The 25762-nt window shown below is 34.4% G+C and overlaps 1 long non-coding RNA gene across 1 annotated transcript in view; it reads left to right on the top strand.

Moving 5' to 3' along the window:
- LOC122199254 overlaps nt 1–9576 on the top strand; it is a 211844-nt gene extending 202268 nt beyond the window's left edge. Inside the window, exon 4 of the long non-coding RNA XR_006193443.1 lies at nt 9463–9576. This is a non-coding gene — a long non-coding RNA (uncharacterized LOC122199254). The remainder of the gene's footprint in view (nt 1–9462) is intronic.
- The last annotated feature ends 16186 nt before the right edge of the window (nt 9577–25762 follow it).

Below are 25762 nucleotides of genomic sequence, written 5' to 3'. Positions count from 1 at the left end.
TTTTTTTCCAGACTCCAATAACAGTTTCCTCACTGTCCTTCAATCTGTAACTAATACCGTTCTTGAGGACCTTGAGGCCTAAGCTCTTGACAAGGTCCCAAAGAGAGTGCTACATATTTTAGGTTGTTATGATGGAAATAATCCTCTTCCTGGTAAGAAATTCTGTTCCAGTTATCAAACTTCTTTTCTTCTAAGACAAGAAAACAAAGATCTAAAACAATTTATTAGCAACTTTCATGGTTCTATGACTTGACGCACACCTGGTGCTTTAGAGCCTCTTCTACAGTTCAGTCAGACAGTGGCCAGGATTGGAGTCCTCTGAATGTTCAGCTGGCTTCATAGCCCAAATTCCTTACGCTTTGTTCACATAATGAGTCTCTCTGACCACATGCCTCTTTTAGGTAAGAAGCATACATGTGGAAGAGGATGTGCTGCCAGATTCTTCTCTTTAGTAGCTGCCAGGCTCTCCCCTTTTCTCCAGACATTTGCTGGATTCATGAGCTTCTGAGTCATCCAGGAAAGGTGTCAAAAAATAAAGCAGTAAAGGATTTTTTTCACTTTTACTCTTGTGAACTGGCATTGGTTCCCCATATGATGGACACTATCAGAGCTGAGCTGACTTTTTCTCTCTCAGACTTGTACATTTCTCTTCTTTCCTTCCCTCCTTCCTTCCTTCCTTCCTTCCTTCCTTCCTTCCTTCCTTCCTTCCTTCGTAAGATAACTGACATTTATTTTTAAAGTTAACAAATTCTAGGAGCACAACACTAAAGGGGGCCTCTTAAGGGAAAAGAAGGGTAGTAGACATTGAGTTCTCAGGTGTCAGCAAATGGTACCACTGACCAACAACTTTTAGACTTATCATCTCTAAAGATATCTTACCTGCTCTTCCCTGACCCAAGTGATGCATAACCTCTGGTTAATTACTCTTAATTTATGGTACTTCTGGCAGAGTCTAGGCATTCTCTAGGCAATCTTCTTAAATATGTTCTATGATAACCCTAGATAAGTTTACTGTAAAACTTTGGTTTACAAGTATAATTCATTCCAGAAACATGCTTGTAATCCAAAGCACTTGTATGTCACAGTGAATTTCCATAAGAAATAGTAGAAACTCAGATGATTCATCCCACAACCTAAAAATATTCATAGAGGAATGATTACAATAGTGTAATATACAAAGATAAAGAAAATATAAAATGTAAAGAAAAATTAACCTGCACGTACCTTTGAATACCTTCACAGCTGGCGTGAGAGAGACAAGAGAGAGGAGGGTTATTGTGTAGGATGACTCTCACTATCACTAATGGAATCGTTATCTATTGGCTCAATGGAATCTTCTTCTTTCCGTGAAACTTTAACAAGGAACCTATCCAATGACTTGCTGTTTCCTCCTTTTGAGGATTTCGCTGAAATGTGACATTGCATTGTCGTTAAACAGATTCATCACTTGCACTGCTATAGTCTTATTTGGGTGGTGCTTTTCTACAAAATTTTGCACTGTTTCCCACATTTGACACATCTCCCTAATCTCATTTGAAGTGAGGGTTTCCTCCACCTTTTCTTTCCACTGCAGATGAGTTGTAGATATAGACTTATCATGAAATCTTGCAATTTAAGCCATTCGCATACCTCATTCATACTTCTCAATGATTTTCTTTTTAACTTCTACCATAATCATTTCCTTCTTACAGCCTTTATTTTCAACCATTTTCAGCGTGGGGCCATTGTATACATTACACAGATGTTCACTACAGTACAGTATTCATAAACCCTTGTCATATACTCTATTGAATGTAACTGGCAATAAGGGAGCAGAGGAAAGGGTCTCTAAGTGCTTGGAGCCTGACCTAGAATGAAGCAAGGGGCCTAGAATGAAGGAAAGGACTGTCCATAGGTTCTTTGAAGTGACAAAAAATACACTGGTGCCAGTTGTGGGCACCTTCCAATGTTCGGAAAAATCACTGATTTCTGCCAAACACCGTAGCCTGAGACTGAGCATTTGAGCATGGGAGATGATCATCCACAATCCCGCAGAGAGAGAAAGAGAGAGAGAGAACCATTGGCTCAGTTGTGATCATGCGACATTCAGTGTTACCTACTGCTTATATTGCAAGACATCGCTCATTTATCAGTTAAAATTTATTAGAAATGTTTGCTTGTCTTGTGGAACACTTGCAAAACAAATTACTCACAATGCAAGGTTTTACTGTATTTATATTCATCTAACTTACATCTTTTATTAATTTTATTTTGGTAAAAATTACATATAAAAATATCCATTTAAAGTATACAATTTTATGAATACACATGTATACAATCATCAAACCACTGCCATAGTCAAGATACGAATATTTTCATCACCTTCAAAGGTTTTCTTGTGCTCCTTTGTAATTCATTCCTCTCTGCACTCCTGGCCCAAAGAAACCATTAGTAAGCTATTAGTCACTCTAGATTACTTAGTCTTTCACAGGATTTTACATTAATGGACTTATATAGTATGAGCAATACTCTTTGTGTCTATCTTCTTTCACTTGACATAATGATATTAAGATTTACCTATGTTGTTCTGTACATTGCTATTCATTGTGTGTATTGCTAAGTAGTATTTTATTGTAGGGATACACCTGTGGATAGGCATTGGTTCTTCAGTTTTGAGCTACTTAAAGCACTTATTAAACTTATGTAAAATAATTGTGTGAACATACATTTTTAATTATCTTCAGTAAATACCTAGTAGTGAAATGGCTAAGTGTTAACACTATTGTGTTATCATTTTCATGTTTTAAAATCTGTGGTAGTAACTACTCTTTTAATATTCATATTGTTTTTTTTTATTTTTTTTTAATTTTTAATCAATCAAGTCAGGAGTTGATCAATTTTTTAATCTTCTTAAAGATCCAGTTTTTGGCATTCTTAATTTTCTCTGTATCTCTCATATTCTGCTGAATTCTGCTTTTAAATATTTTAATTTTGTTTACTTACTTTACTTCTACTCTAGTTTGTTTGTTTTTAGCTTAAGATAGTGTTAGATTATTGAGCTGAGGTGTTCTGTATCTTTTTGCTTGTTTGTTTTTAATATTGTCACTTCAAGCTATAAATTTCCCTCTGGGTACTGTTCTGGCTGCAGCTCTCTAATTTTGATATATCTTGTATTTATTATAATTTAATTTTTATTTTTTATTTTACCTATGATTTCTTTTTTAACTTATGCATGATTTAGAGGTGTGTTGTTTACTTTTCAAAAAAATTTTGGAGTGGGGTTTTTATGTATCTTGTTGACTTGGTTTCTAATTTAGTTTCATTTCAGTCAGAGAATATACTCTGTATGATACCAATCATTCTTAATATACTGCAACTTATTTTAAGGTTCAGCATATAGTTTTGTTGGTGAAAGAAACGTGTGCACATATTAACATGAAAATAATCTGTATTTTGCAGTTGTTGGCTATTGAGCAGTGTTCCATAAATATCAGTTAGTACATGGTGCTTAATAGTGTGGTTTAGATAATTTATGTATTCACTGACTCTTTATCTAGTTGTTCTGTCAGTTGCTGAGAAAGGAGTGTTAAAAATATCCTGTTGTAATTGGGAAATTATAGATTTTAAGAGGTTTTGCTTCATGTGTTTTCATGCTCTATTTTTAGTCACGTATATATTCATAATTGTAGTCTCACTCATATAAATTGATCCTTTTATTTTCATAAAATGTTCCTTTTTATCTCTGGTAATAACTTATTTTTATTTTTATTTTTATTGTTTAGTTTTTAAAATTTACATCCAAATTAGTTAGCATATAGTGAAATAATGATTTCAGGAGTAGATTCCTTAATTTTATCTTGAAATATATTTTCTGATAATATACCCACTACAGTATTTCTAACCTTAATTTTTGCAAAGTGTATATATATTTATTCTATCCAGTTATTTTCAACTTATGTGTAACTTTTAAATTGAAGTGCCTCTTGTATACAGCATGCAGTTGGGTATCCTTGTTTCTGGTAATATTTGCCTTTTATTTGAAGTGTTTACATGATAACACAAAATTCAGGTTCTTATAAGGTTGTTTTTAGGTCTACCATTTTACTGCCCTTTTTCTCTATGAACAGTAGACAATATACACTTAGAAGTACACTTGCACAATGGCTGTATTATACTGGTTTGCATGTAGGATGTTTTTGAACTGCTGATCTTATACTAGAAATATTTTCAATAAGCTACTTGCTTTTAAAACATTGTTGAGCCACTTAAAAAATCTGTGACACAATTTGCCTCAAATATGTTTCAAGTTCTACATTTGTTGTCCAATTTTTGTTCCTGTTTCCCATTTTCTGACTTCAGTTGGATTATTTGAATAGTTTTAGAATCCTGTTTTAATTTATCTATTTACTTTTTAGTTGTGTTGTTAGGCATAATTCTTTATTTAGAATTCTGTAGAATGAGAACAATTTCAAAGGGGGGGTTTAACTTGGGGAAGATGGACAGGATTATCATAGAGCTTTAGCATGTGTGGTCAGCTAAAATTTCACATGTTTGGGAAACAACTATCTAAAGATGGTCCTCAAAGAGGAAGGAAATATTCTTGTGGCTTAGCAGACACTCACTGGGCAATTCAGGATTATCAAGGACAGGAAGAACAGTCATGAGAACCAAAGTTATGTTTAGGCCAAACTGGACAATTTTTAGCATGTCAGAGTCTCTTACGTTACCCTACTTTATTACTTAACCTACTTCACTTGTCTTCATAGTACTTATTTTCACTTTAAATATTTTTAGCAATTTATTAATTTCCTTTCTATTGTTTTCTTTCCCTTTGAAATACAATCTTCATGAGGGCAGAGCTGCTATCTGCCTTGTTCTTCTCAGTGTTTCTAATGTCTACAACATTGTCAGGCATGTAATAGAAATTCCAGAAATATTGCTACAGTAAAAATTGGGGGGAGTTGTAAATTATATTTTTTTGTTGGACAACAAATGTAGAACTTGAAACATATTTGAGGCAAATTGTGTCACAATCAGATTTTTTTAAGTGGCTCAACAATGTTTTAAAAGCAAGTAGCTTATTGAAAATATTTCTAGTATAAGATCAGCAGTTCAAAAACATCCTACATGCAAACCAGTATAATACAGCCATTTTGCCAGTGTACTTTTAAGTACATATTGTCTACTGTCCATAGTCTACCCAGTTACAAGCCCACACTTCAACAACATGCTGATAGTTCCTAAGTAAAACTAATTAAAAGAAAAAGGCATAACCCAATGTTCCCTCACTTGACCAACTCCATTAAAGTTTAGACATGCAGAAACGTTTAGAAATATCCAGAGTAAGCCACATGAAACATGTTACTTTTAGTTTTCTAGAATAACGTTTCAGGACAATGACAGTGAGATACAGGAAGAAAGGGGCCCCTGGGTGGCTCAGTTGGATAAGTGTCTGACTCTTGGTTTCAGCTCAGGTCATGATCTCACGGTTCATGGGTTCAAGTACCACATGGGGCTCTGCACTGACAGTGTGGAGCCTGCTGGGGATTCTCTCTCTCTCTCTCTCTCTCTCTCTCTCTCTCTCCCTCTCTCTCCCTCTCTCTCTCCTTCTCTCTCTTCCCCTCCCTCACTCATGTTCTCTCTCTCAAAATAAATAAATAAACTTAAAAGAAATGTAAAAAGGGGCACCTGGGTGGTTCAGTCAGTTAAACACTGACTCTTGATTTTGGCTCAGGTCATGATCTCACAGTTTGTGGGACTGAGCCCTACATTGGGCTCTGCACTGACAGCATGCAGCCTGCTTGGGATTTGCTCTCTCATCCTCTCTCTCTGCCCTTCCCTCACTAGTCCTCACTCTGTCTCAAAAAAATAAACATTAAAATAAAAAAAAAATAATTTAAAACAAAAGAAGGAAAATTATTTAAAAAAAAGATATGGGAAGCAAAATGGATGACTGAAATCCTCATTACTACACATGCATATTTATTGACAGTAGAGGGAACTTTTTACATACAAGTTACAAAGAAGAGGCAAATTATTGTGTGCAAGAAATTTAACACATTCTATACAATGTCCTTACTTTTGCTTTCATTTTATATAAACTCTTCACAGTTGACCTGAGCATCAGCATGAATGTTTCCCTGAGCAGATTGAGTAACTGAATAATCATTTACCAATGTTCTACTATCCCTTTCTTGCACAGAAACTAGAGCTTTAACATTTAGATAGATCCCTTCTCTTATAACCTTCCAGTTCCCTCAAGTTGTAAGTACAATCATCTTTTTTATGTTTTTGTTTTTATTTTATTTTATTTTATTTTATTTTATTTTATTTTATTTTATTTTATTTTATTTTATTTTATTTTATTTTCATCACGGTAAGTATACTCTAATCCCCATCCCTTCTTTCCCCCATTCCCCCACCCACCTCCCCTCTGGTAACCATCAATTTGTTCTCTATCGTTAAGAGTCTGCATTTCCATTTGTTTGTCTATTTTTCTCCTTTGTTTTGCTTCTTAAAGTGCACATGTAAGTGAGATCATATCATATTTGTCTTCTCTGACTGATTTGCTTTGCTTAGCACTATACCCTTTAGCTCTATCCATGTTGTTGCACATGACAAGATTTCATTCTTTTTTATGGCTGAATAATATTACATTGTATGTGTATACAACCTCTTTATCCATCTATCAGTGGAAAGTTGGGTTGCTCCCATACATTGGCTATTGTAAATAATGCTGCAATAAACATAGGGGTGTATGTATCCTTTTGAATTAGCTATTTTTATATTTTTGGAGTAAATACCCAGTAGTGTGATTCCTAGATCATAGAATAGTTCTATTTTTAATTTTTTGAAGAACTTGTGTACTGTTTTCCACAGTGGGTGTACCAATTTATATTCCCACCAACAGTGCAAGAGGTTTCCTTTTTCTCCACATCTTCATCATCACATTTCTTGTGTTTTTTATTCTAGCCATTCTGATAGATGTGAGGTGATATCTCTTTGTAATTTTTATTTTCATTTCCCTGATAATGAGTGATATTAAGCATCTTTTCATGTGTCTGTTGGCCCTGTGTGTCTTCTTTGGAGAAATGTCGTTTATGTCGTCTGCCCATTTTTTAATTAGATTATTTCCTTTTTTGGGTATCAAGTTGTATCAGTTTTTTGTATATTTTGGATACTAACCCTTTATCAGAAATGTCATTTGCAAATATCTTTTTCCATCCAGTATGTTGCCTTTTAGTTTTGTTGATTGTTTCCTTCACTGTGCAGAAGCTTTTTATTTGATGCAGTCCCAATAGTTTATTTTTGCTATTGTTTCCCTTGCCTCAATACAAACATCTAGAAAAGTGTTGCTATGGTTGCTGTCAGAGACATTACTGCATGTGCTTTCTTCAAGGATTTTTATGGTTTCAGGTCTTACTTTTAGGTCTTTAATCTACTTTGAGTTTTTTTTTTGTTTTTTGTTTTTTTTTTGGTTATGGTGAAAGAAATCGTCCATTTTCATTATTTTGCATGTTGCTGTCCAGTTTTCCCAACACCACTTGTTGAAGAGACTATCATTTTCCCATTGTATATTCATTCCTAATTTGTTAAAGACTAATTTACCATTTAATTGTGGCTTGATTTCTGAGTTTTTGTTCTGTCCCATTGATCTATCTATTTTTATGCCAGTACCATACTGTTTTAATTACTGCCAGTTTGTAGTATAACTTGAAATCTGGAATATTGATACCTCCAGTTTTGTTTTTCTTTTTCAAGATTTCTTTGGCTACTCAGGGTCTTTGTGGTTCCATACCCATTTTAGGATTGTTTGTTCTAGTTCTGTAAAAAAAAAATGTGGTTGGTATTTTGATAAGAATTGCATTGTGTAGATTGCTTTGGGTAGTGTAGACATTTTGACAGTATTTGTTCATATAACTCATGAGCATGGACGGTCTTTCCATTTCTTTGAGTCATCTTAAATTTCTTCCATTAGTATTTTCTTTTTATTTTTTTAGTTTATTTATGTATTTTGAGAGATAGAGAGAGCATGTGCACACACAAGTGGGAGACGGACAGAGAGAGGGAGAGAGAGAATCCCAAGTAGGCTCCTCACTGTCGGGGCAGAAACCAACATGGGGCTTGAATCCACAAACTGTGAGATCATAACCTGAGCCAAAATCAAGAGTTGGACGCTCACCAACTGAGCCACCCAGATGCCCCTTATTGGTGTTTTATAGTTTTCAGAGAATGCGTCTTTCACCTCCTTGGTTATATTTATTCCTAGATATTTTATTGTTTTTGGTGCAATTGCAAGTGGTATTGTCTTCTTAATTTCACTTTCTGCTGCTTCATTATTAGCGTATAAGGACGCAACAGATTGATTTTGTATCCTGTGATTTTACCGAATTCATTTATCAGTTCTAGTAGTTGTTTGGTGGAGTCTTTAGGGTTTTCTATATTTAGTATCATGTCATCTGCATATAATGAAAGTTTTACTTCTTCCTTACCAATTGGATGCCCTTTATTTTTTTTTGTTCACTAACTTCTGTGGTTGGGACTTCCAGTACTATATTAAATAAAACATTATATACCAACCATCTTTTAAAATCAGGACACAGTGGTTTATTAAGGAAATAGCAAACAAGTGAAAAGGGAAAGAAAGATGGGCATAACTTTTCAACATCAGTCACCACACTGCTTCTCCAAAATATATTTGGCTCATTTCCAAGAAAGACAAAAATTTCTCTAAAAAGATCTACAGACATGAAAGAAATTGATGGAGGAGGGCAATAACTTTCTCCCTTTCTCACACATATGAGATTTTATTATCTCAGTTCTGAGCTTAAAATACTTCTTTATATTTAAAGCTAAAAGGATTCTATTTATTTGCATTCCAAATTATATATTAATATAGATTCACATTTGCATTTTAACCCACATCATGCTGTTTTCCAATCTTAAACTTGAAGGTTTCATTTATTTTTTTTTATTTAAAACAACTTTTAATGTTATTTATTTTTGAGAGAGAGAGAACAATAGAGGGTGAGGGACAGAGAGAGAGGGAGACACAGAATCCAAAGCAGGCTCCACGCTCTGAGCTGTCAGCATAGAGCCTGACACAGGGCTCGAATTCACAAACCTTGAGATCATGACCTGAACCAAAATCAGACCCTTAACCAACTAAGCCACCCAGGAGCCCCTCAAAGGTTTCATTTAAATTTGCAACCCTATGTAACGAGTCACCTCTTTTAGCAATTGCTAAGAAGTAAATATATTACAAAGCAAATTTACTTAAGTAAAGTGTAATTATTTTCATTAACGTTGATGGTATAGACAAAAAGTTCTATAATAGGTTCCCAATTATTCTATTTATTTTTCCAGCTAGTGCTTTACAATGTAATATTTTCTAGGTTTGATTAACCACCTCTAAGGGTTTTTGAATAATTAAAACCTTTGCTAACACATTTTTCTTCAAGTTGTATTTCTATTTGTTTACAGGCTTGATCTCAGTTTGTCACTTGCCTGCAATGTTTTCCATTACTGTGCACTGTTTGAAAATGCCTTGATGGCGATAATCATTGGGCTCCTGGAGTGTGATCAGTGTGGTGAGCATTCCTGACTTGCCTTTTAAATTTTCTTCGTTTTTCCACAATTAAACAGATTTTAGTCTTGTTTACAATTAACCTCTTGCTTTTAATTTCTGGTCAAATAGGTAATGGCATATGGTTTCAGTATAATTTTATAATATGTGATTTTCAATTTCTTGAAGTTTGTAGCCTATGGTTTTTTCTTCTAACACTCAATTGAATACTGAAACTAGATCTTAAAGGTTAAGAAGTTATTGCATGTGTTTTAGTCATGCCGCCTTTCTGCCTATCCCTTTATATATGTGTATATTTTGACTAGGAATAGTAATATCAATATGCTCTATGTGAGGTAACATTTCATTTATATTCTTTTTTCTTCTGGTCATATTGTATGATTCTTTTAAATAATACCCATGAGTTTCTGGGTGATAGAACAATTAAGTCGTTCCTAAAGCAGGGTAGCGTATGAAATGCATAAAGTAGATCCAAGCATGCAGAAGTGTCCGCTACTTCTTTCTGCAACATTCTCAATCTAAGCTTTCCTAAATCTGTAAACTCCACTGTTACATTTCTTCCAATAAATTGAGACTCTCCTTGATAGGGTACCTGCATCTACAATACACTAATAGCTGTTAAATTAGAATTGATAAGTATAATTTCAGTGCTTTCTGTCTTTATCATTGAACTGCCTACATACTAAAATACTGTAATTTTAGTAGTTAACTTGACAAACTAAAAATAAGGTTCTAAAATTATATTCAAAATAGCACTTAAAAATTAGCCTTGTAGTTTAGCTGCTTAAAAACTGAGAGAACTATACAAAGTGTTGTTGTATCATAAACATACACATGAACAATGTAATTCATTACTCATAATGCTAAGAAGGTCATTGACCCAAAGAGTCAAACTTATGATAATAAACAGATAGATCATTTTAAATAAAAAAGTATCACTATTTTAGACCAGTCCATTTTGTCACGGTAAAGGAATCATTCCCGCTTTACTGTGGTAAAAAATTTCATTGAAAGTTATATTATTAGGTACATTCTAATGCATTTTGTAAGATTAAAGATATTTTACTATATAAGATGCCAAAAGAGCTCAGTGGGTGTGATCTTTCTCTCAGTCTTTCTGTACCACTCAATATGGGTCATTTAATTCGTATTTAGCCTATGCATGCATGCATTGCAGCTGTCAAGAACAACCCCCAAGGAATCTCATAACTTTAGGGAGTGTATTGTCCTGTTTGTGGATCCCAAAGGCCTATTTGTCATAAGAATTCTTTTGAACCATCTGGACCCAGCCTTTATCTGTGAGATTCTTGGAATTTCATTAGTCAGGTAAGCAGAAACTGTTGGCAGGGTAGGCAAATCACGAGTTTCACAGTAGGTGTGTATAAAAAAATAAATAAATAACAATAACAGTAGTGTTCCCAATGAACAGTCTCTCTGTGGGGGCTCCTGGATGGCACAGTCGGTTAAGTGGCAGGCTCTTTATTTTGGCTCAGGTCATGATCTCCTGGTTCATGAGATCAAACCCCAACTCAGCTCTGAGCTGACAGCATGGAGCCTGCCTGGGATTCTCTCCTTCTCTCTCTGCCCCTTCCCTGCTCACACACTCTCTCTCTCTCAAAAATAAATAAATAAACATTAAAAAAAAGCAAGTCTCTCTGCCTTCTGGCTCTAAAGGTTTGTATGATTTTAGACTATTTACAACTACTATTTATACTATTTGCAACTGCTCTCTTTATAGATAACAGCAAAATTTAAATTATTTCAAGTTTTTTTCAAGAATGATGAATAAAACATTGGGTTCAGAGTTGAATGGTTTGCAACAAGAAAAACAGTATTATCGGGTTATTCAGGAGCAAGAACAAAAAACAGTGCCCACAACCTTTTGACAAAGAAGAGATAGTCTTTAGAGCAGGAATTATGTATTTGGTAGTCATTTTTCACGAGCCATTTGATTTATTCCTCAGAAAACCCATACAACCTAGGTATTCCCATTTTACACATGAGGAAAACTTACTGCAGATCACTCCAATCAGTCAGAACCTGTCGGGGTAGACGCTCCAGTGGCCCATGATTCTCATAGGCCAGCCTGCTGTACCACTCAATATGGGTCATTTAATTGGCAATTGCGCCATGGATATATGCATTACAGCTGTCAAGAACTACCTACCAAAGGACATATCCTGAGCAGGGCCTGAGTTCCCCAAAAGGCAGTTGGACACTATGGATGGGAAGGGCCGCAGCCATTTGTGGACCTGTAAAAATCAGAGCTTGGAAGTCAGACCGGATATGTCTTTCTCCAAAGGCAATCATTGTAGCATACTATCTTCTGATCAACTGAAAATCACATTACTTTATCAATGTAATGATCTTTTAGATTTTTAATACATTGTAAGGGTAGTTATCAAACACATGCTATAAACCAAGAGTTCTGATAGATTATATATATTAATGTTAGTTATTCTTCCCTGCTCAATCTTCAGTAAAGTATATATGTATATGTGTGCATATGAATAATACAGAATAATTATATATATATTTATATTTATATTTATTACATATATAAAATACAGAATGAAACTTTCAAACTACATTTCTTTAGTTGAAACTCGAGGCTGGAACCACAGTAACCAAGAGATCATAGACAATTTCCCTTGCCCCATCTCCCAGCTTCTAAGAATTTGAATAAATAATGGGATATACTGTGGACTTACTACAATATTTGGAGTTAATATTTTGTGCAATATCCAACTTAACATCTTAGTTATAAATATAGAAACATTCCAGTTTTAGGAAAATATTTAATATGCTTTGCTGCTTTAGACGGAATGTACTCCTCCCTCTCTCCCTACCCACCATATTCATGTGTAGAAACCTAATTCCCAAAATGTTAGTATTTGGATGTGTGTCCTTTGGGAGGTGATTAGCTCATGAGGAGGAGCCCTCATGAATGGGATTCATGCTTTTATAAAAGAGACCCCATGAGCACCCACACACTTTATTTCATGTGAGGACACCGCAAAATTATGACTGTCTATGAAACAGAAGTGGACCCTCATCACATACTGAATCTGCTGGCACCTTGCTTTGACTTCCCAGCCTCCAGATTAGTGAAAAGTAAGCTCTCCCAACTAAGGTATTCTGTTATATAGCAGCTTGAATGACATTTGTATATCATCTATTAACCTGCAATTGACTCAGGATTTATTAATGCATAATTGTGATATTTTTTGTTGGGATAAGCAAAATTTTCCATAGGGTTCTACTTTATTTGAACATAATTCTGTTCCAAAGGAAAATAAAATCTGGGAATCCTGAAAGGAACTCTACAGACACTGTAAAATTTTATAATATTGATATGTAAGTAATCAATTTAGAAAACAACAAAAGAGGAGATAATTTGTTTTTTTTTTTTAAGTGGCAGAATGAAGCTTTCATTCTGAGTGTCTTGGCAAATCAGAAGTCTCTCTGTTCCAACTAAGCAAAGTATGTGTGATAGGCGGAGCAATGGTTCCCTACTCCAATCCAAAGATGTTCACATCCTAATCCCCAGAACTTGTTTCATGGCAAAAGGAATAAAAGAGCAGGTACAATTAAGATTGCGAATCACCAGATCTTGAGAGAGGGTGATTATCCTGTGTGGCCAGTGTAATCACAGGGTTCTTAAAAGTGAAAGGGGAGGTAGTAGAGGGTCCAAGTGATGCAGTGAGAGAAAGACTCAACAGGCCATTGCCAACTTTGAAGATGAAAGGGAACCACATGTCAAAGAATACAAAGAATACCACAGGTCTAGAAGCTGGAAAAGAAATTGAATTGTCCCTAGAGCTTCCAGAAAGGAACACAACCTTGCCAATACCTTGATTTTAGCCCAGTGAGATCCATTCCAGAACTATAAGATCATAAATTTGCATTAGTTTGAGCCACTAAGTTTGTGGCAGTTTGTTACAGCAGCAATAGGAACCTAATACACTGAGTGACACTCTAAACTATTACATGATATTGCTGTTGAATGTGCGTTCTTTGCCTCAAGATAGAGCCATTTAGTATGAAGTTGGAAATCCCATAGAAAGATCAATTTATAGTTTTTGCTTTTTTATCTTTAGTTTGTAAATTTTAGGGATGGCATTTTTGCCAATTGAGTATGCACAAAACATGGCCTACCCTTTTTTAAAATCAGTATCTATTGATGTGTATATATATGTGCATTCAGTAAATCTCAAATAATTTAGGTTATGGATTTTTACAATTTATATTTGATAATGCCGGCTCCCTACTCCATCAGCTTACTGCCAGACACATGGGTTATTAAACCATGTTCACATGCTATTTATCCAATAAATGCACAATCAGCCTTTAGTGTTGTTCTACTCTGAACTTTGCAATAAATAATCAAAACGTACTATCTCTTCTTAGAGGTTGTTTTCAATGCTGTAACTTCAGGGCCTAGAGTAGTGCCTGCCATGTGATTGTGTCCCTAATATCTTTATGGACTAAGTGAATGGAGCTAACCATTGCAGAGAGCACTGAAGAATTCTGTTGAGGCATTTTTTCTCAAGGTACCACCAGAGTGCTAATGATTATCTGTTCCTTGGCTGTCCACAACCCATTTCCAAAATGTTCAAGCCTGTGCAAATGTCCTCATTTTCACTTTTTGCTGCTATAAGGGCTGCTGAGGTACTTAACATCCTCAGTGTCTAAAAGGTTTCTGTGAAATAGCTCTTTCCGTTTTCATCCATCCTTTTCTGAGCATCCTTACCTGAAACATAGCCATGACTCTGTCTGATATCTGGGCAGATATTGTGCTGTACTCATAACCACTTCCTCTCTGATTTAAAATTATTTTTTCCTTAAAAGCAACCTATTCTCTTCCTTATCTTAGTAGATTTTTTTGAGCTTCCCCCACTAGTTGTCTAACATATAACCATACAGAGTAAAATCAGCTTAGAAAATCACTTATGTGGAAGCTAACACACCTATTGCTTTAGTTTCAAATGTATTCATGATTTCCCACAAGTAACCTTTAAACATATTTGTAACATACAAAGCCTTTAACGCAGAGACTGATGCTAAATAGACACTTAATAAATGTTAATTTACCTGCTCCTTTCTATTAAGAACCATGAAATCCATTCCTACAGGAAAATAATGCTTAGATTAATGTGAAGAATATAATATTTTGAATATTTAAAGCCATATGCCTGATAAGACAACTATTTAACATGATTTTAACAACAGATTTACAGTTAATATGTACTGAACAAAGTATATAAAGAGCAGTGGAGGAATGTCAACACATAATATCCTGAGCTTTTTAGCTCTAGTGTAGAAATCTCCATAATTATGAGATTATACTTAATGCTAATTTTCTTCAAAAGCTGGTGCAATGAAAAGATAACTTTGGCTCTAAATTAAAATCTCAAATTTGTGTGTGATCCTAACAATTAAAATAGTTAAAATTTCTCTGATTCATATTTAAACTCTATTTTCTAAGAAGACAACAGATTTGTTTATTTAAGGGCTTGTTTTTTTTTTTTCCTTAAGTCAAAAGCATTATGGTTTTTTAGAAGTGGTCCCAAAATATAAGATGATATGAAAGTTTTATTTAATTTCAAACTATTGATACCCTTTCATAATTCAAGTCATTTGACTTTAAAACAAGCTCACAGTCAAAAAAAAATGTTGGCATATATAGTATTTGATTTTTATATTTTAGCATGGTTGAGCATACTTTTTGTAAATAAAATGCCTGTACCCTGGACATCATTATCAAAGGTTGGTGTTTTTTAAACATGATGGCAATTTGCTCACTCTTTTCAATGACATTTTAAATATGTTTCAAAAGGTGCCTGGAATTAATCACAAAAAGAAAAAAAAAACTTAACATTTCAACAAAGAAAATTGGTGGACACAACCTTAACCAAGTGATCAAAGTTATTAACATCATCACTAATAGGAAAAATCACCACCATGTGTCCATGGATGTGATACACTCAGGACACTTTGTCACTTATGTGGTATTCTTGCCCCCAAATTCATAACCCGAATGACGAGATATTACACAAACCCAAATTGGGGGATATTCTGTGACATAACCGCCTGTAATCTTTAAGAGTGTCAAGGTCATGAATGTTGAACAACTGAGAAACTCTTCCAGAGTGAACGAAACCAGACACATGACAATAAATGCAATGTGAGATGCTGAATCTGATCTTAAATCAGCAGAAAAATACACTTCTAAAGGACATCATTTTCACAAACTGAGGACATAATATTTAATGTGGAGTAAAAGTTAGACAAAGCATTGTATTAATGTTATATTTCCTAATTTTGATGATTATGGTCAAGTAAAAAAATTTCCTTGGTCTTAGAAAATATATGCGGGAGAACTTAGGGATATAGGACACCACGGTTCCAACTTATGGAACAAAATTCCAATCAAATAGTATCAAAAATTAAAACACATATATTAAAAAATACAAAGAAATAATAAGGCAATTGGAGTAAAATGTAAACATTTAAGTGAATCTGAATAAAGAGCAGAAACTCTGTACTACTCTTTACAACTTGTCTCTAAATTTGAAACTACATAAATTTTTAAAAAAATTACCCAAGGGTTAGGGTTAGGGGAAGGGGAAAATAATATTTACAGAGAGGGAGGAAGCAAACCATAAGAGACACTTAAATACAGAGAACAAACTGAGGGTTGATGGGGGGAGGAGGGGAGAATGTGATGGGCATCGAGGAGGGCACTTGTTGGGATGAGCATTGGGTGTTGTATGTAAGCGATGAATCATGGGAATCTACCCCCCAAACCAAGAGCACACCGTATATGCCGTATGGTAGCCAACTTGACAATAAATTGTATTTTTAAGAAAATTACCCAAGGGGCACTTGGGTGGCTCAGTCGGTTAAGGGACCGACTCTTGATTTCAGCTCAGGTCACGGCCTTGCAGTTCATGAGCTGGAGTCCCGCATCAGGCTCTGCACTATTAGTGTAGGATTCTGTGTCTCCCTCTCTCTGTGTGCCCCTCCCCCACATAAGCGCTCTCTCTCGCTCTCTCTTTCTCTCTCTCAAAATAAATAAACCTTTTTAAAAAATTACCCCAAACAACAGTGCTTGGGAAGTATACATTATTTATCTTTATAAGGAAATAGAGAGTGTTTTGAACATTTGATAAGCCCACTTCATTTGTTACAAAATATGTAGTCTGGACTAATTTAAAAATATGTAGTATTATTTTATTTGCTCTTATCAGCAACTGATAACTTGGATGAAAATGTCGTTTGTAATTTTTTTTTCTTATTTCAAAGATCAAAGAAATAGCTCATTTTTAAGACAGTTACAAGTCCAGGTGAATTCAGACCAGATGTTTTAAGGATTTAATTCCACTCTAAAATCTCCGATACACACGGTAGAGAATGTCTAAGATGGAATGACCGGCCAGAATTTCCTATTGAAGATTGGATATTCCTGGGTCAGCCTCCAAGTTAAATGTTTATTTTTCAAACTGTTTTATAGTGAAGTTTGGTTAAAAGACTTGGCACAGTGCTCTTCAGTTTAATTTTAAGCCTGACAGAAATGCTGGCCTCAGTGTGTGCATGTGTGTAATTTAGTTGCTGTGCTACTGGAAGTCTATGGAAGATTAATGAATGGTGAGGCTCAGTGGCAGTTGTGAAGGGATGCAGGATAGAGAAAACCAGCCACCATCTGTTCAGAATGTCTTTTGTAGTGCTTTTAAGGAAAACAGTTATCAGCAGGAGACAGAGGCAAACAATGGCTTTAAATATTAATGTTTCTGTTGCAAATAAATATTGCAATTGTACTTCTATTACTTCAACAAATAAATAGGCACATATTATATTGTGACCATACTGTATATTCAAATCAATGCTCCAAAAAGCAGGAAAATTACCAACAACTTAATATCTTTATCAATATTTACTCTCAATTACGATTTTCAGAGATATATATATATATAGTAAGCCCACAGACAAACTCTGAAAATCATTTCTTTTCCTTACAATTCACCTTTTTCTGTAGAATCACAGTCACCGTGGTCTCATACAACTTACACAACATGCATTAATTATGTTTGCATAGAGTCGTTATCCCAATCTAGCCTTCACATCTTTTAAAATTGTCCTTTTATAACTGAAATGCTATCAGTTATTTATGCTCACTCAAGAAACTCTAGATCAGTATTTTTCAAACTTTAACAGAAGACAGATCACCTGGGGGTCTTTTTAAAATGCAGATTTGATTCCTTAAGTCTAGGCTTGAACCTAGCTTTCTGGTGTTGCCCAAGTTGTTGGCGTATGGTTACACTCTGAATGTAAGGATAGAAATTTATCTTCATGAACCTTTTACTGCAAATAATGGTGAAGGAGTCATTTGTAAAATGCTAAAAATATACAACCCTCCCCCCCAAATTTTGTTGTCTACTTGTCTCAGTCTTTGCAAAGTTTCCCATTGACCCAGGCACCAGATAATAAAACAACAACAACAACAGAAACCCTTTAATGGCTATATCAATAGAACCAGTATTGAGCCAGTATTGGGTCTTTCATCAACATTTTTGGTTATGTCAAAAAATCATATATTAACAACTTATATATTTTATATTTACTAAAACCATGAATGTTAATCCTTGTGTCTATCTTTAATCCAAGGCTGAGGTATTTTATTTTAGTTATAAGTCTGTTGATTGGATTTCCTTGTCATCTTTCATGCACAGAAGTTACCCATAATTCATCACCTTAGATTTCCAGTTTCCATTTATTTCAAGTGAAGCAATAACTTAAGTATACCTGCAAAGCACTGTAATGAGACGATTTACGGCAACTTCCAATTTTTTACAATTAGCTCGTCTACACCTAATTCAAGTCCAATTGCTTTAGAAAACTTTTTTTTTATTAATCCAGAGCACTCAACATAATTTCCATAAAAATAAAAACATATGTTTTCTTTTTCTCTTATTTATTGTTGTTGCTGTTTATATAGTGATTAATTGTTATACCTTCAAGGACAAATACAGCCAAAATATGGAACTCGCTACTTGACATTGAAAGCAGAATTGTGTGTGTAAACTAGGGAGTGACTGACCCAAAAAGGGTCCACTCTGCCATTAGTATCCATCAGTTTGTTTCACACAGTGAATTGGGAATAGTATTGAATCAGGGAGGTGGAAAACAGTTAAGAAATCTTCTAATCTTAAAGAAAATCCAGTGGTTATCTGCATACTTAAAATTGTTTTTAAGTATTTCGGGGCACCTGGGTGGCTCAGTTGGTTGGGTGACCAACTTCAGCTCAGGTCATGATCTCACAGTTTGTGAGTTCGAGCCCCATGTCGGGCTCTGTGCTGACAGCTCAGAGCCTGGAGACTATTTCAGATTCTGTGTCTCCCCCTTTCTCTACCCCTCCCCTGCCCACGCTCTGTGTCTCTCTGTCTCTCAATAATAAATAAATGTTAAAAAAATTTAAAAATTTTTTTAAGTATTTCAATTCATAATCTCCAGAAATATTTTTTGCAATCGCTTTTGCCATTTCCCAGTTCTTTTGTATATTTGGCTGATCTTTCCTTCCACATTGAGTCATATTTGTTTCCCTATCACTCTGTCATACCTCTTCCACATTGAGTCCACATTGAGTCATATTTATTTCTCTATCACTCAGTTACACGTCTCAGTTTCTCTCTGTGTGTATATCTACCAAACCATTTTAAATTGTTCCTCTTTCATTCCCCCTCCTTTTTTCCCAAGTTTTACCTCTAATTCTCTTACTTCTGTATCGTAAAATATCCAGGGAGAAATGGCAAAACAGAATTGTGACAGTCTGAAATTATTTCCTTGAAAATGACTTGTTTATGTCTTACAAATATTTGCTAAATTTGTTATTTATTTGATCCATCAATTTGTAAGCCAAGATAGTAGTATATTAATTCATTAAGGCACTTGTGTCCCAAAAGAATGAAGTAATTCTGTTGCTTACTACTAGAGAATGTCATTTATGATAAGAATCATCTGAGTGATACAAAATGAAAGTGTCATTAAATACAGCACAAGTAAATACACATGAGCTCATTATCTAGGACCAAAAAGCCAGCAAAGGTCTTTTTTCTCTTAATAGCAATGTAATTACCTTAATGCTACCAATTGACAATGTGATCACAAAATATGAACAAAAAATATAACTAAGTTATCCACTCCTCTTTAAAAATTTGTGATTTTATAATTCTTTATGATTTCAATCATAGTACATGAGGGGCCCAATTATTTAAAAACTTAAAATATACTATAGTCAAAAACCATGCTAGCAAAAAATTATATAAAACATTTGTATACTTAAAAAGAAAATACATTTTTAAAATTAACTTAATTACTGGTTGTATAAGAAGTTTGGTTAAAGCTTTTGTATTCAGGTTTTATTCATCATTTTATGATTTAGTGGGAAAATGACTGGGTTGGAATTCTGAAAACTTCAAAACTTGTATTAATTCAGTTGTTTATTGACTATATAACATCAAGTAAATCATTTAATGTCTTGAAGTTTACTTTTTACTCTGTTTTACTGTGATTTTAATATGGCTTTTGAAATTATTATTTTCAGAAAGAAACATCTTGTAAAATATTTAAAAGCTAAAATAGGCAAAATGTAAAATATTAATGAATGATTTGTATATTACGTTGTACTTAAGCAGACATTTAGATTGAAATTAGAGTATGGAAGGCAAATTGTTCTAATCATTTATCTTTTCCTGGTGAATAGCAAGTCATTTTTATAACAATAGATGTTTTATTCAATTTCTCTTTGTTAATGATTTGAAGCAATTAACAGTAAGTAAGCCTCTCCAGGTTCGGGAATTAAACATTTATAGTATTTATCAGCATATAATTGTATTTCCGTGAGTTTTGCTGTACACACACACACCTCATACATGAAACAGTCACAGCCACAGCTGCCAACTTATGGGTCTATAAATGGAAATATTCTCCTTTATTCATTATTGGTTTGATCATTTTAAAGAAAGCATGCATTATTTACAGGGCACCTATATTAGGAAAACCGATTCAATGTGGTATTCAGGTTAATTACTTTATTCTTCTGGGGTTTTTGACCTGATTTCTATTTTGGTAGGCAAAATACAGTGAAAATTGGGATTAAACTGCTCTTGCCTGTAAATGAATTTCCAAAGTAAATAACTAAAGCAAATTTCAAAAACAAAAACAAAGACTGACTACACTAAAGGAGTTACTATACTCTCATGTAGATACACTAAATAAAATATTAACTAGAAGAAACCAACCAAAACTTTTTTCCTGATTTAATATATCTTTATGCAGGAGTTTTGTATGCAATTTTATCATATAAACTGCACTGATTGAGACATAGAATTTTAACTGAAATGTAAGGTTAGGGGATAAGAATGAGTGGTTCTAGTTATTCTTACCTTTCAACAATAAAATCACTGCACAACAGTTGAATAAAATGAATCCGAAAAGTTCTACAAATATAAGCAAGCAGTTAGCGTCGACAAACAGCTTAGCTAACTCATGCTGCTTAAACACATACTACAGAAATATGGCCCTAAGGCAAAACTGGTTTCTGTACTCTCCTGTCCTTTTCAAAGATCAGGTTATCTGCGTATGTCCCTCAGATGGCTGTACATTTGCCCAAAGTCACACAGTATCAGTGGTACTTGCTCAAAAATTAAAACTGTTTCTAATTTTCCAAGTTACCCACTAATGTCTTTTAGAACAAGAAGTCACATGTGGTGGGCAGAAATCCTCCCCTCCGCCCCACCACCATGCACATCTTCAAAGATTTTCAATCCTAATGGCCAAAACCTGTGAATAGGTTTCCTTACATGGCAAAATGTGATTAAGGTTAGGGACCACAAGCTGAGAAGATTAACCTGAATTATCCAGGTGAGCCCAAACTAATCACACAAATTCTTACAAGTAGAGAACCTTTTCCAGCTGTGGTCAAAGACTAATCGATGGCAGCAAGAGAAGGATTTGGCTTTGATCATGTCCAGTTGCAGGTCCCAAGATGCAGGGGGCCGTGTACAAGGAACTGAATTCTGCCAACAACCTAAATGGGCGTGGAAACGGATCCTCCTTTAGAGCCTTCGGAAAGGGATGCAGCAGTGCCAATACCTTGATTTTAACTGGGGTGAGGCTGTGTTGGAATTCTGACCTATAGAAGATAATAAATTCAGTTGCTCTAGGCCACTAAATTGGTGGTAATTTATTAACAGCTAATGAAACCTAATATAATCCAGAATCACATGCCCCACTTAATTGCCATATCTCTTTAGTCTACTTCATTTTGCAAGTTGTTCAGTCTTCGACTGACTTTCATATCCTCAACACTTTTGAAGATTGCAGGCAGATTAGAAAGCCCTTCGAATGTGGGTCTGTCTTTAGTGTCTGCGTGGCTTGATCTTGGTTATGTGCGTTTGGCAGAATACCATAGAAGTGATATAATGGTTCTTCTCATTGCGTTTTATCAGATGGAGGATTTTATTTTTTTTCCATTACTGGTAATATTTACTCTGCCCACACAAATAATGTACTGTCTCCCAGGCTTCTCGCACTGTGAAGTTACTATTTTTCCTTTGGCAATTCCTAAGAGTTGTATAGGGAGTACTTTGAATTATGTAATTATCACATCTGTCAGCAAATGTTCTATTTATTTATTTAGCTACTTATTTAAGTGGGGATTCTTGGTTCCTTTTTAATTCAAAGGTTAAAATCATTACTGTTATTATTTATTTAGATTCTACCATATCTCTTCAATGCGTATTCTTGTCGCTGTTCTTGGATTCTGACTTGGGTCATCTAGCTCTGAGGATACACTTAGGCACCAACACCCCAGGCCATGCCCCCTTGTAGACACCCCTTTCACTCTTGTTGGGCTTTGGTGCTTCTCACCAGGCTGATCCTTAATATGGATACCCACCTCACTCTATTGTGCTATGACTTCTCATATTCGCAGTTTTTAAATCTAGGTTAAAATTTCATTCGTTCTTCATGAAAGCCAGTAATCTGAGTTTGAGAATTTATCAGTTATTGTAACATGGTTTCATGATATCATGGTCTCAGTTGTGAAGTGTCATAGATATTCAGTGGGTTATTAATTATTCAGTTTTGTTAGTAAGGGAAGTTGCTCTTAGATTTATTCATTTATTCTACAGGTCTAGAGCAGAAAATTTAAAGAGTTCTGTGATAGAAACATTAAATGCCAAGAAATTTCATATTTTTGCATTCAGAAAAATTCATTAAGAAAATGTTCTATGAATTTGTATTCACCTCGTTAATTTACTTAAAATGCTAACATACAGCACATACACAAAAACAGTAGACTCAATGACTTGAAATGAAAGTATTTTAAATGATAAGTCAGAAAGCCTGGTTTCAAATATCTATCTTCTAATTTATGTTGGACAAATTAATTACTCTAAATCTGTTTCCCTATTTGTAAATAGAAGAATGATGTATGCTTTGCTCACTTTAAAATCAGGGGGAGGAGAATGAGCTATGGAGTCAGATAATTTTGGATTTAGATTTCTGTTTTGATATCAATAGTTATATGACTTTTGACAAATTGTTTAATTTTTCTGATCTTCCATTTGACCATGAGTGACATGGAGACAGTAATGGCTATCTCAGATCTGACGTAGGAATGAAATGGGATATAAATGGGATATTGTGTATTAACACCTAGACCAGTGGCTGTTAGGTATTACACTATTGTAGTATTTGACACATAGTAGCATCAACAGTTGAATAAGAGAGAGATTATATGAAAAGCTATGTTGTGATTTAATTGGCCCTCATTTTTAATGATTTCCTGACACTTTGTGTTTCTCCCTTTTGGCATTACCACAAGTGTGATGATTTATTTTCTAGTTACTTTTTAGGTCTTTATTTTCTACTGAAATGTAAAGAATAAAGGAACCATTTTTGTGCTCCCACAATACTCTAGTGTTCATGTGTAAAGTCTTTTTATAGTTATTTGTGTTCATCTGTATCTCCTTTCACTAAAGAGTGAACTTTTCTCAGGTAGTACCCATAGAGATTTTGACTCCTGAATAAGTATCTATGCATGTTAAATGAAGGAATAAAAACATGTATGAATGAAACCACAGAATACTTGTGTTTTTAAAAATCTGTTTGAATATAAGAAAATGCACTTCACTTTATGAAAACTTCATATGAGTTTTGAATATACTAAGATATTAATTTCTCATTAAATGAAACTGAATTCACTTTTATTTATCATAAATAAAAAGAGATGATTGAAATTAATACCATTCAAAAACCAAAATGTATTAAGACTCTAAGTCACAGTTTGGAAACAGATTGAGGAATTGTTTCAAATTGAAAGCTATCAGAAAGGAGAAGCTTGAAGAATGAATTTGTGATTTTCATTGATATTTTAATGAATTTCATCTAAAATATTAAAACTCTAAAATCTTAATAATTATGTTATTACTTAGACATGTTTGTATTTTTTTCTTGTTCTTAAATATTTCCCAACCAAGTTGTGAAATTTTTCAGATTTTCCATTTTTCATTAGATTTTTTTAATCTGGAAAAAAAGTAATATATGCCAAATTCTTGAATAGGGACATGCAGCCCTGGCCCAGGAGACTAAATAACCTGATATCCAATGGACAAGGTTGAAGAGAGTGTGGTGTTGGATATCTAAGTAATATTGTAAGTTACTGAAATGTAGTCAGAATGAGAATCCAGACTCATTAATGAATGAAGAGGGTAAATCACTGTATTATATATGATACAAAAGCAGTACTAAAATAATCTTCCAAACATGTATAGACATAATTTAGCCAGTGGAGACTCTTTAAACGGACTTGGGAATCTACCTGATAATTATGGTTAACAAAGCTCGGAGTTTAACTTAAAGATTTAAAGCAACAGGTCCTAGAAGGAAGATAGTGAAAGATCTCTGAGTGCCTAATACTATAGGATGGAATGTAACCTTTTAGGGACAGTGCTGTGGAGAATTAGAATGGCCCGGGAGTAATTCAAGGCCATCATCCCACTTCACCTCTTCATTTTTCTACATGACTAAAGAGATAAGTATCTTACAGATCATCTAAGCTACCCACTGGTGGTGGTTTCTGGATGTTGATTACCTGAATATTACCACTGTTCCCAAAAGGCTAGTACTAGAAATTTCACTATTGGTTTTATCGTGGCTTGGATAATTCTTATGCAAGATATATTACTGAGAGCATAATAATACTTTTAAGTTATTGTTAGGCAGTTGAACTTTAAAAGGAGTACCTTTTCTTTTGAGACATAGAGCATACAGGAGTAGGGAGAGGAGCAGAGGGAGAGAGAATCTTAAGCAGCCTCTCCACTCAGCATAGACTCCTATGTGGGGCTGGATTCCACGACCCTGGGATCATGACCTGAGCCAAAATCAAGAGTCAGATGCTCAATCCTGATTGAGCCACCCAGGCACCCTAAAAGGAGTATCTTTAAAGTACTTTCAAGACTGAAAATGTTCATGGTGGAGAAAATGAGAGTATTAGGTTTTTAGCGACTTAACTGCAGTTTTTAGTTTCCTCTGAAAAATCTTCAAATTCTTTTAAAAGATGTAAACCAGTTAATATTTTTTCCCTGCTTAATACCCTTCTATGAATCTTCATTAAATAGGATAAAACCTATACTTCTCAGAATATAGTCATCTGGATTATGGCCACCATTCATCTGTTTCCATTTAGCCATTTTTCACACTATGGAGGCCAGTTTCAGAAAACTGCTTACTGATTTCTCTATGCATTTTATGTAATGTTTTCTCTGCAGGAAATGACCCATTTATTTACCCAGCAAGCAAGTACCCATAGAAAAAAACTCTGAGCTCATATGCTAGCTCCTCTGTGAATTCTTGTCAGCTTACGCAGGGTTAAGTGATTTCTTCTTTGTGGTTCCCATATGTCTAATGACATTATTGTAGTTATGTTTATATGTTCATCTCTTCCATCAGTTCCTCAAAAAGGGAAGCATATTCTATACCTCTGTGATTCTCTAGTGCCTTGATATAACAGGTGTTTTATAAATCACTAACAAAGAATGACTAAGTGAAAGATAGGAAGGGAAATATTACTGAGATGTCAAACATTCAAAACAGAGATGAACAAGTAGGTTATAAGAATGAAAATTCATTACT

The sequence above is a fragment of the Panthera leo genome, chromosome A1 (genome assembly GCF_018350215.1).
Source record: "Panthera leo isolate Ple1 chromosome A1, P.leo_Ple1_pat1.1, whole genome shotgun sequence".
In the NCBI taxonomy this organism is placed as follows: domain Eukaryota; kingdom Metazoa; phylum Chordata; class Mammalia; order Carnivora; family Felidae; genus Panthera; species Panthera leo.
The sequence above is the reverse complement of the archived record's forward strand: the minus strand, read 5'-3'. Positions and strand labels throughout refer to the sequence as shown.